Below are 8,488 nucleotides of genomic sequence, written 5' to 3'. Positions count from 1 at the left end.
CTCATGTGAGGTCGGGGTTCTCATGTGACATCTGGTTTCTCATCCACTGGTGATAATTTCACGGATCAAATACAAAAATTAACCATGAACCTTTAGTGTTGTTGTTTTGGTAGTAATTATTTCCTCTCAGTGGGAAGAACCGACATGAATAAAATAAACGTCTAATATTTTATTTTTATTTAGAACCAGGCTTGACGCCTCGGGGGCGGGGCCTCCCGTCACATGCTGTATACATCATGAGGTGACAGACGAGCCTCCTATCACAACACGTCTGGAGGTAATCTATCAGAGCAACACTGAACGCCCCCACCCCACCTCAGATCATCCACTCAGCACTCCCCCCTCCCATCATGACTTCCTGGATGTCGCGTCAGCAAAGCGCCGCCAACTGTGTCACCGATTACACACCGATTACCCGCTGCGTGTGCCCCTCCCCTACGCCCCAGCTACCCCCCACCTCCATCTACAACCCCCCACCCCCTACCCCCCACGGCAAGGCCTGGGTAGTATTTTGAACCTCTGGGCCCAACGCTCGGCATGCTAATTATGTAACGGCAATGCAAGCGGACTTTTTGCTGCTCCATTTCTTTTCTGTGCCGTCTTTTAGTGTTACAGTCTCTCTCTCTCTCCCTATATATATATATATATATATATATATATATATATATATATATATATATATATATATATATATATATATATATAGTTATTTCTCTCTCTACACACACATTTTCTCTTTTTCCACCTTTAAACGACGCATCACAACAATCACATCCACGATTTGTTAAAATCGACATTCAGGTTTTCATCTCAAAAGAAAATCCCCGACGCTGATGCTAATTCTCTCGTCTGACGCGATCCGCCGACCTCGACCGAAACATCCGCAGCCATTATGTGTGATCTGAAGTAATGTGTCTGCAGTCACACCTTTGCTTTTGCCCCCCCCCCCCGGATAAAGACCTGAATTCATGTGCGATGAAGCAAAAAGCTGAGGATGGTTTTCAGCAACAATCCTGCTGTGAAAAGAAGAAAATTGGTCCATTTCACTCAGGAAATGATGGAGATTTGGTTCCATCTACTCATCAGGTGAACATCAGGGAAATGGTGTAAGTGTGTGTAGCATCGTAGAGCAGGAAGTGTGTGTGTGTGTGTGTGTGTGTGTGTGTGTGTGTGTGTGTGTGTGTGTGTGTGTGTGTGTGTGTGTGTGTGTGTGTGTGAGTGTGTGTGTGTGTGTGTGTGTGTCTGCAAAAACACTTATTGTGCATCCGTGTTCAGTAATTTAGGGAATATTTATTTATTCATGATATATTTCCTGCTGTTTGTTTTCCAACCAAGACGGGTGTTTTTGTTTGTGTGTGTGTGTGTGTGTGTGTGTGTGTGTGTGTGTGTGTGTGTGTGTGTGTGTGTGTCTACTTCTTGTTTTTTTGTGGGTTCAAACAAATACAATTCAGTTTTGACTTTTTTAACAAGTGTTTTCTGTTGAAGGTGACAAATACATTTTCTGGCGTTCCTCAGGGTTCCATTCTAGGACCTGTCAGGTTTTAAGTTCAACATGTTCCCCCCCTTTGGGTTAAAAAACTATTAAACACACACTGTTGTGTGACCAGTAGACCCGGTTCTGACCCATAGAACCCTGATTTAATCCTGGGGAACAAGGGAACAAGTCAGAGGATAGAAGAGATTATTATTGTTGCGCCGGAGCCTTTATGTTTCTATACGTCTAATGTGTGCATTCATACTTGTCAGCGTTTATCGCAGCAGTACATACATGACTGCACATGGCTCTGTGTGTGTGTGTGTGTGTGTGTGTGTGTGTGTGTGTGTGTGTGTGTGTGTGTGTGTGTGTGTGTGTGTGTGTGTGTGTGTGACTCGCCAGTAATGCAGCAGCTGACAGAGAACATTATTCAAATGCTGCTTATAAACCCTCTGATGAGTAAAACCTGACATTCACCTGAAACATGAACATCACACACACACACATACACACACACACGCACACACAAAAACACAAACACACACACACACACACACACACAAACACACACACACACAAACACACACACACACACACGCCACTAGCTCTGCTAGCCTGCGTGGCTCCATGCTAACAGGAAGACATCCTGCTTTAACCTCCTTCAGGGCCTCCATCCTCCTCACCCCCCCCTCACCCCCAAGGATATTATCTGTTAGCGTCACACAAAGCAGGAACACACCAGATAGTCCAGAATAATCAATAATAAACCAGAAAAATCATTTTCAAGATAATATTTAATCATCAGATTAATTTAATTCTCACCTGAAGCTTTTGACTTCCTGTTAAACCTTCATTGTGTATTTTTGTTTGTGCCTTACTCGCGCCGTTTTTACTCCAACTGGCCAAGGACAAACACGCGTGACCCGTCGTGACATCATTAAAAAAAATAAAAAAAAATAAAATAAAATAAAAATGCCATCAATCATCTTTTTATTTTCCAGCTTTAGGATCATAATTACAGTTTCTTAAAGAAGTGCTTTGTGTTGCTCTTCTTCACCTCACGGATTGATGAATGAATGCAGTGAATGGAGGAGAGATGAAGATGAAGGATGATGTCGGATGATGATGATGGATGTAGTTGTTTGGGGGGGAGGTCGAATGGGAGAGGGGAGGAGAGGGGGGGGCGGCAGAATCAGGAGGATTTTTCTTTTTCAACGCATTTAATTGTGGATTTATTACCTCATATTAGTTTTGGGGGTTTTTTTCCACTTCTCTGAAAATGAGCTTCATGATCATGTTTGCAGCCGCACACACACATGCACACGCACACGCACACACACACGCACAGGCACACACACACGCACACACACACACACACACACGCACAGGCACACACACACGCACACACACACACACCTTACTCTGTGAGATTTCCTGCTTCTATTAAAAGACTTTCATTTTCACAACTAATCACCTCTCCCACCGTCTGCTCACATCTTCATCTTCATCCCCGGCGTGTTTTCACGTTTCCACGTGTCCGTTTTTCCAAACCGCCACGACATTTTTGGTTAAAAAAAAAAAAAAAAAAAAAAATTAACGCCACACGCCGGGGCGTTCAGGAATCGTCGTCGACTTCGACGGTTATTATTTCTCTGGACGTTTCACGCCTGACTTCACCGAAAACCTCCAAGGAACCCCTCAAACCAACGGGACCAACACAAGAGAACGATAAACTGGAGCCAGTTATTATCTCACTTTCTCCCTCCTGGGGAGGGAACAGGGGGAGGTGGTGGTCTTTGTTGGCCCCCGTGGGCTTGCTTGACCCCCGGGGGTCGGGGGGAGCTGCAAAGAGCGAGGGTGGAAGTGTGTGTGTGTGCATGAAGTGTGTATGACCGTTGGGTGCTCCAGTCACCATGAAGAAGAAGACATCATCAAATGCCCCCCCCCCCTCCACCCCCACCCCCCCATCACATCTTCTCTCTATTTCCATAAGAGCGAGCTGCTATTAACCATTAAGAGTCCAGACCTCCAAACGCAACGTTACCATAGAAATGAGCCATAAAGGGAGTCTTGGGGGGGGGTTCCTCCGGCGGGTGCAATCGAGGTGGGGCTGAAGGTCACATCGGAGCTGACCCCCACTAACCCCCACCCCCACCCCCCCGGCCTTGTTCCAATATATATGACCCATTTACGTCTCCATCCGCTGCTGCAGCTGACCTTGCTGTTTTACGAGGCGGCGGCGGCAGAAAAGGCCGTCCCACAATTGGCGTGATTCATGTGACACGTCGCCTAAACAACGGTCTTATCACCCCCCTACTCCCTCCCCCTCCCCACCTTACAATCTCACGTCGGCGGGGGCCGTATATCTCCTGGCTGAGATCTATTTGCTGGGCGCTCAAGGCGTTCTCCTGACAGGTAGATTTAGTTACCTGTTAGGATCGATACCACCCCCCCACCCCAGTCGCTAACAGACGCCGAGCTTCACGCTTGACATTCCCCCCCCCCCCCCCCCCCCCCAAAACGGAAAACGTATGGATTTGAATTGTAGATTTTGCAAAACTCGAGCTCTTTCTTGAAGGTTATTCATATTTTGACGCCCGAAGCCGTTTTTCGTTCTCGTCTTTCTGGTGTTTTGGCGTTTTAATCCTCTGACTGAGGGGTTGACGGCCTCAGATTTTTCATGTTTATTTAACGATGGGTTTAAATTAAATGCTTTTCCTAAAAACCGTTTTATTATCTGGACTTAAAGGAGCTGCTCGGACAAATTCTGTCCGGAAAAGTTGAGAAATTTTTTAATTTCCTGTATTTGGACATGAAACTCCACAGTTTGATGCATGAATCCACTCTTACCAAAATCCTCCCGCAGTCCTTGAACGCATCACGACTGCACACGCTTGGACTTCGCAGCTGAATTTGCTTCGTGAATTCACAAAGTTCATTTTCGTTCTTTCACCTCCAAACAAACCCGCAAATCAAACTGCTTCCACGCGGCGAGTCGCCGCAGCTGATTCAACACAATTAATCCCCAGTTTGCCATCCATTTTTCCCAGAATCCCCCCCACCCACCCATTCCCGCCTCCTCCCCAGAGGTTGCAGGACAGCGTGGGCCCCAGCTGCACAGAAGCAAGCCTGAGTGCATCTCGCCGTCGCCATAGCGACCCGATGAGCCGCGGGCGTCTCTGGGTACCAAACACGAGGATGTATGTTGTGTTTACACAGAACGAGCGTAGTGTTGATTAAAACACACACACATATTCATACACACACACACACACACACACGGACAGACGGCAGGAAATGACAACGCTTCATTTGCAGAATCAAAAGCCGCGTTCAGAGCGAGGAGACGTCGGCGCCCGGGTGTCATTTTGCATGAATAATTCCTTTTATTTGATTATGCACTTTCAAAAAGTTGGTTCTTTTGATCAGAAGCGTGTCACGCCGCTCACAGGTGGATGCGGCGTTCCACCGGATCCCGTGTTTGAAGAGTTCTGTTTCAAAATACTTTAAATTCACTCTGGGGGAAACATACATGAAAGTTTCCTGTCGGCGTTCGAGAGAGAGCGAACGCCAACGCCAACGCCAACGCCAACGCCGCCGTTATCCCCCACGATGATGAGCCTCCGGTCGTTAATGAAGCAGATACCACTCGACGTTCACAGGTTCAAAGACATGAGAGACATGAGAGGAAGAGAGTCAACCTCAAAACTACACTACTTTTATTTTTGATGGAAATTTTTGATGGAAATTTGAACCTCATCATCCTGAGAACCTCATCATCCTGAGAACCTCATCATCCTGAGAACCTCATCATCCTGAGAAGTTCTTCGTCCTGAGGACCTCATCGTCCCGAGAACCTCATCGTCCCAAGAACCTCATCATCCCGAGAACCTAATTAAACCTCATCATCCCGAGAACCTCATTATCCTGAGAACCTCATCATCTAGAGAACTTCATCGTCCTGAGAACCTCAACATCCCGAGAACCTCATCATCCTGAGAAGCTCTTCGTCCTGGAACCTCATCGTCCCGAGAACCTCATCAAACCTCATCATCCCAAGAACCTCATTATCCTGAGAACCTCATCATCTAAAGAATTTCATCGTCCTGAGAACCTCAACATCCCGAGAACCTCATCATCCCGATAACCTCATCATGCTGAGAACCTCATCATCCTGAGAACCTCACCATTCTGAGAACCTCATCGTACCGAGAACCTCATCATTCTTCGAACCTTATTGTCCCAAGAACCTCCTCATCCTGAGAACCTCATCATCCTGACTCATCTTCTCATCGACGCGAGAAAGTGAAAACGCTGCAGTTATCAGATGATGAACACGTTGATGATGAGACATTTTGGCAATCCGGGCCTCTTAATAAGTATTTATTGGAGGCTAATCGGCTGTGAGCTCATGACTATACAACCATTAGGAGGTAATTGATAATTAATTAGCAGTGCACGCTCATCCACTTAGAGAAATATGAGCCCATTAAGGAATAAGCGATTGGCTGTTAGTGTCAAATATGCAAATAAATGTTTACTCGTTAGCAGGAATTTGGGGAAGAGAAACCCTGCAGTTGTTTGGAGTTTTTGTTCTAGTAATCTGTTTTAATTCCGACCAGGAGCTTTGCCGCTTCTCGTTTCGACTCCTCTGCTTCACGCAACGCTGAACATTTTAAGGAAGAGCCGAATCGGGAGGATTTCTTTATTCACACGGAAACAAAAAGAGGAGAAACGACGACTGACTGGCTGCCGGAGGAGGAAAATAAAAGCGGAGATCGCTTCAGCGGAAATGTGACGAGGAGGCGACAGAAGGAGAAGTTCCACGAATGTGATGAACGTCATGCCGTCTGAAACCTCAAATAAAAAGACTTAATTCACCTCTGACACCAAATACAATCATAAATATTACAAAATCCACTGATCTGTGATCGGGATTAATAATAAAACGCTTGTATTCAGTGCGGAAAATAAAGATAAGACGTTTGGGCTCTCGGTAAAACTGATCATCTGAGGCTTCAAGCAGCTTCAGCGTAGAAACATTTATTATTAAGGACTTAAAGTAACATCACCAGACCAGTTCCAGCTGTTTTTATCAGGTTATGATCAGATCGATCTGATGCGGAATCAATCACATCAGAGGCAACACATGATCAGCACTATTACTTTAATTATTGCCACCAATCAATAGTATTGACGGGTTTATGACAAAGGTTATGGTTCAAATGTCGGGTCCTCAGTTCTGTTGTTTGTATTTTTTATCAACTCATTTGAGAACCAACTTCATCCATGGTTGGAGTGATAATCACACTGGTAATAATATCTATTGATCAGCTCCTGATGATGTCATCATGAGAGCAAATGGAGCTCCTTCATCTCAATACATCCGTAGAAACAATAAAATCAGCTCTGGTGTGTGTGTGTGTGTGTGTGTGTGTGTGTGTGTGTGTGTGTGTGTGTGTGTGTGTGTGTGTGTGTGTGTGTGTGTGTGTGTGTGTGTGTGTGTGTGTGTGTGTGTGTGTGTGTGTGGGTGTGTGTGTGTGTGTGTGTGTGTGTGTGTTAAAGTAGCACAACGGCTGATTGAAGGTGTTTCTGTAAACCTGAATCCTTCCTGCTGGTCCTGATGCTGCGCTCCCAGTGATAGACCTCAAAGTCACACAACGCCGTGTGTGCACGCGTGTGTGTGTGTGTGCGTGCGTGTGTGTGTGTGTGTGTCACCTCCACCCCCCCTGCAGGAGTCACCCATGCAGCGTCGCTACGGAAACACAGATGAGATCATTCCTGATGAGATCATCACGTCTGTCTTCTGTCTCACCGTCGCTCCAATTTTTATTTCTTTTACATAGAAAAAATTTTTTTTTACAGAATCAAAAAGAAGAGTTTTAACCTTTTAAAAGCAGAACCAGGAAATAATAGCCAGAAAAATGCCATTTTCTGAAAATATGGTCTAATGGAACCTTCTGACAAATTAAAAAAAAAAAAAAAAAACTACAAAAATTTGTATATTTGAGCTTTAATTTATATCATTATGGTTAAAACCAGAATTTTTTTTCACATTTTTCACAATTTTTTCATCTAAAAAAAAAAAAAATTTGTGTTTTGATTTGGTTCGGCGGGACATGAGAATGAGATGAGAGAATGAGATTCTCATGCCCTGAACCGGGGTTGATCTGAAGGTGCTTCATTGGTGTCACATTTCTCACCACGAACGATGTCAATCAGTTCGTTTCTACTTTTTTGGAATACATCCAGAGCTGAAACAGTTCTGATTGGCTGATATATTGCAAACCACGCCCCCAGCCCGAAACTTTTGACCCATGGATGGAGGATGGACCAGGATGGACCACAATCCTTCAAGTGGAGCTCTGAAACAAGATTTCTCTCCTGTTTCCTCCGACCCAACGCCGAATTTATTACGGCTTGAAAACCCATTAATGAAAGTGAAATGTGCAGTGAGAGAAGGATGGGGGTGGGGTGGGGTGGGGGGGTCGATGGATTGAAGGCTGTTGGTTCTCAGCCCTTCAGTCCCGTTTGCAGCGAACAGACTGGAGTAATTGGGCCGAGGATGAGAGCGTGATCAAACGAGACCTTCACACCTCCATCAGTCTGAATCAAAGCCCGACGAGCTCACGGAGAATTACCCACCGCTTTGTAGTGTGTGTGTGTGTGTGTGTGTGTGTGTGTGTGTGTGTGTGTGTGTGTGTGTCTGTGTGTGTGTGTGTTTGAGACTAAATAGGAAAAAAATAGGTTTTAATTCAACAATATTTGCCGGTTTGTTGTTTTTTTACTTTTATCCGTTGGGGCCGTGCTCTCAAACCCCCTGCGGGGGCTCCAATCGAGCTAACACGCTAACATGCTAACACGCTAACACGTTCCCAGCGTGAACTCGTTCAGATGTTTGTCTCTCCACACTTCCTGTCGCGCCCCCATCAGACTTCCGTACTTGAACTGTTTCCTCCATCTGTTTCGGAGTCGACATGTGTTCGCGTGTCGCATCCGCCGTCGTCGCCACCA

Source organism: Antennarius striatus, chromosome 18 (genome assembly GCF_040054535.1).
Source record: "Antennarius striatus isolate MH-2024 chromosome 18, ASM4005453v1, whole genome shotgun sequence".
NCBI lineage: Eukaryota > Metazoa > Chordata > Actinopteri > Lophiiformes > Antennariidae > Antennarius > Antennarius striatus.
The sequence above is the reverse complement of the archived record's forward strand: the minus strand, read 5'-3'. Positions refer to the sequence as shown.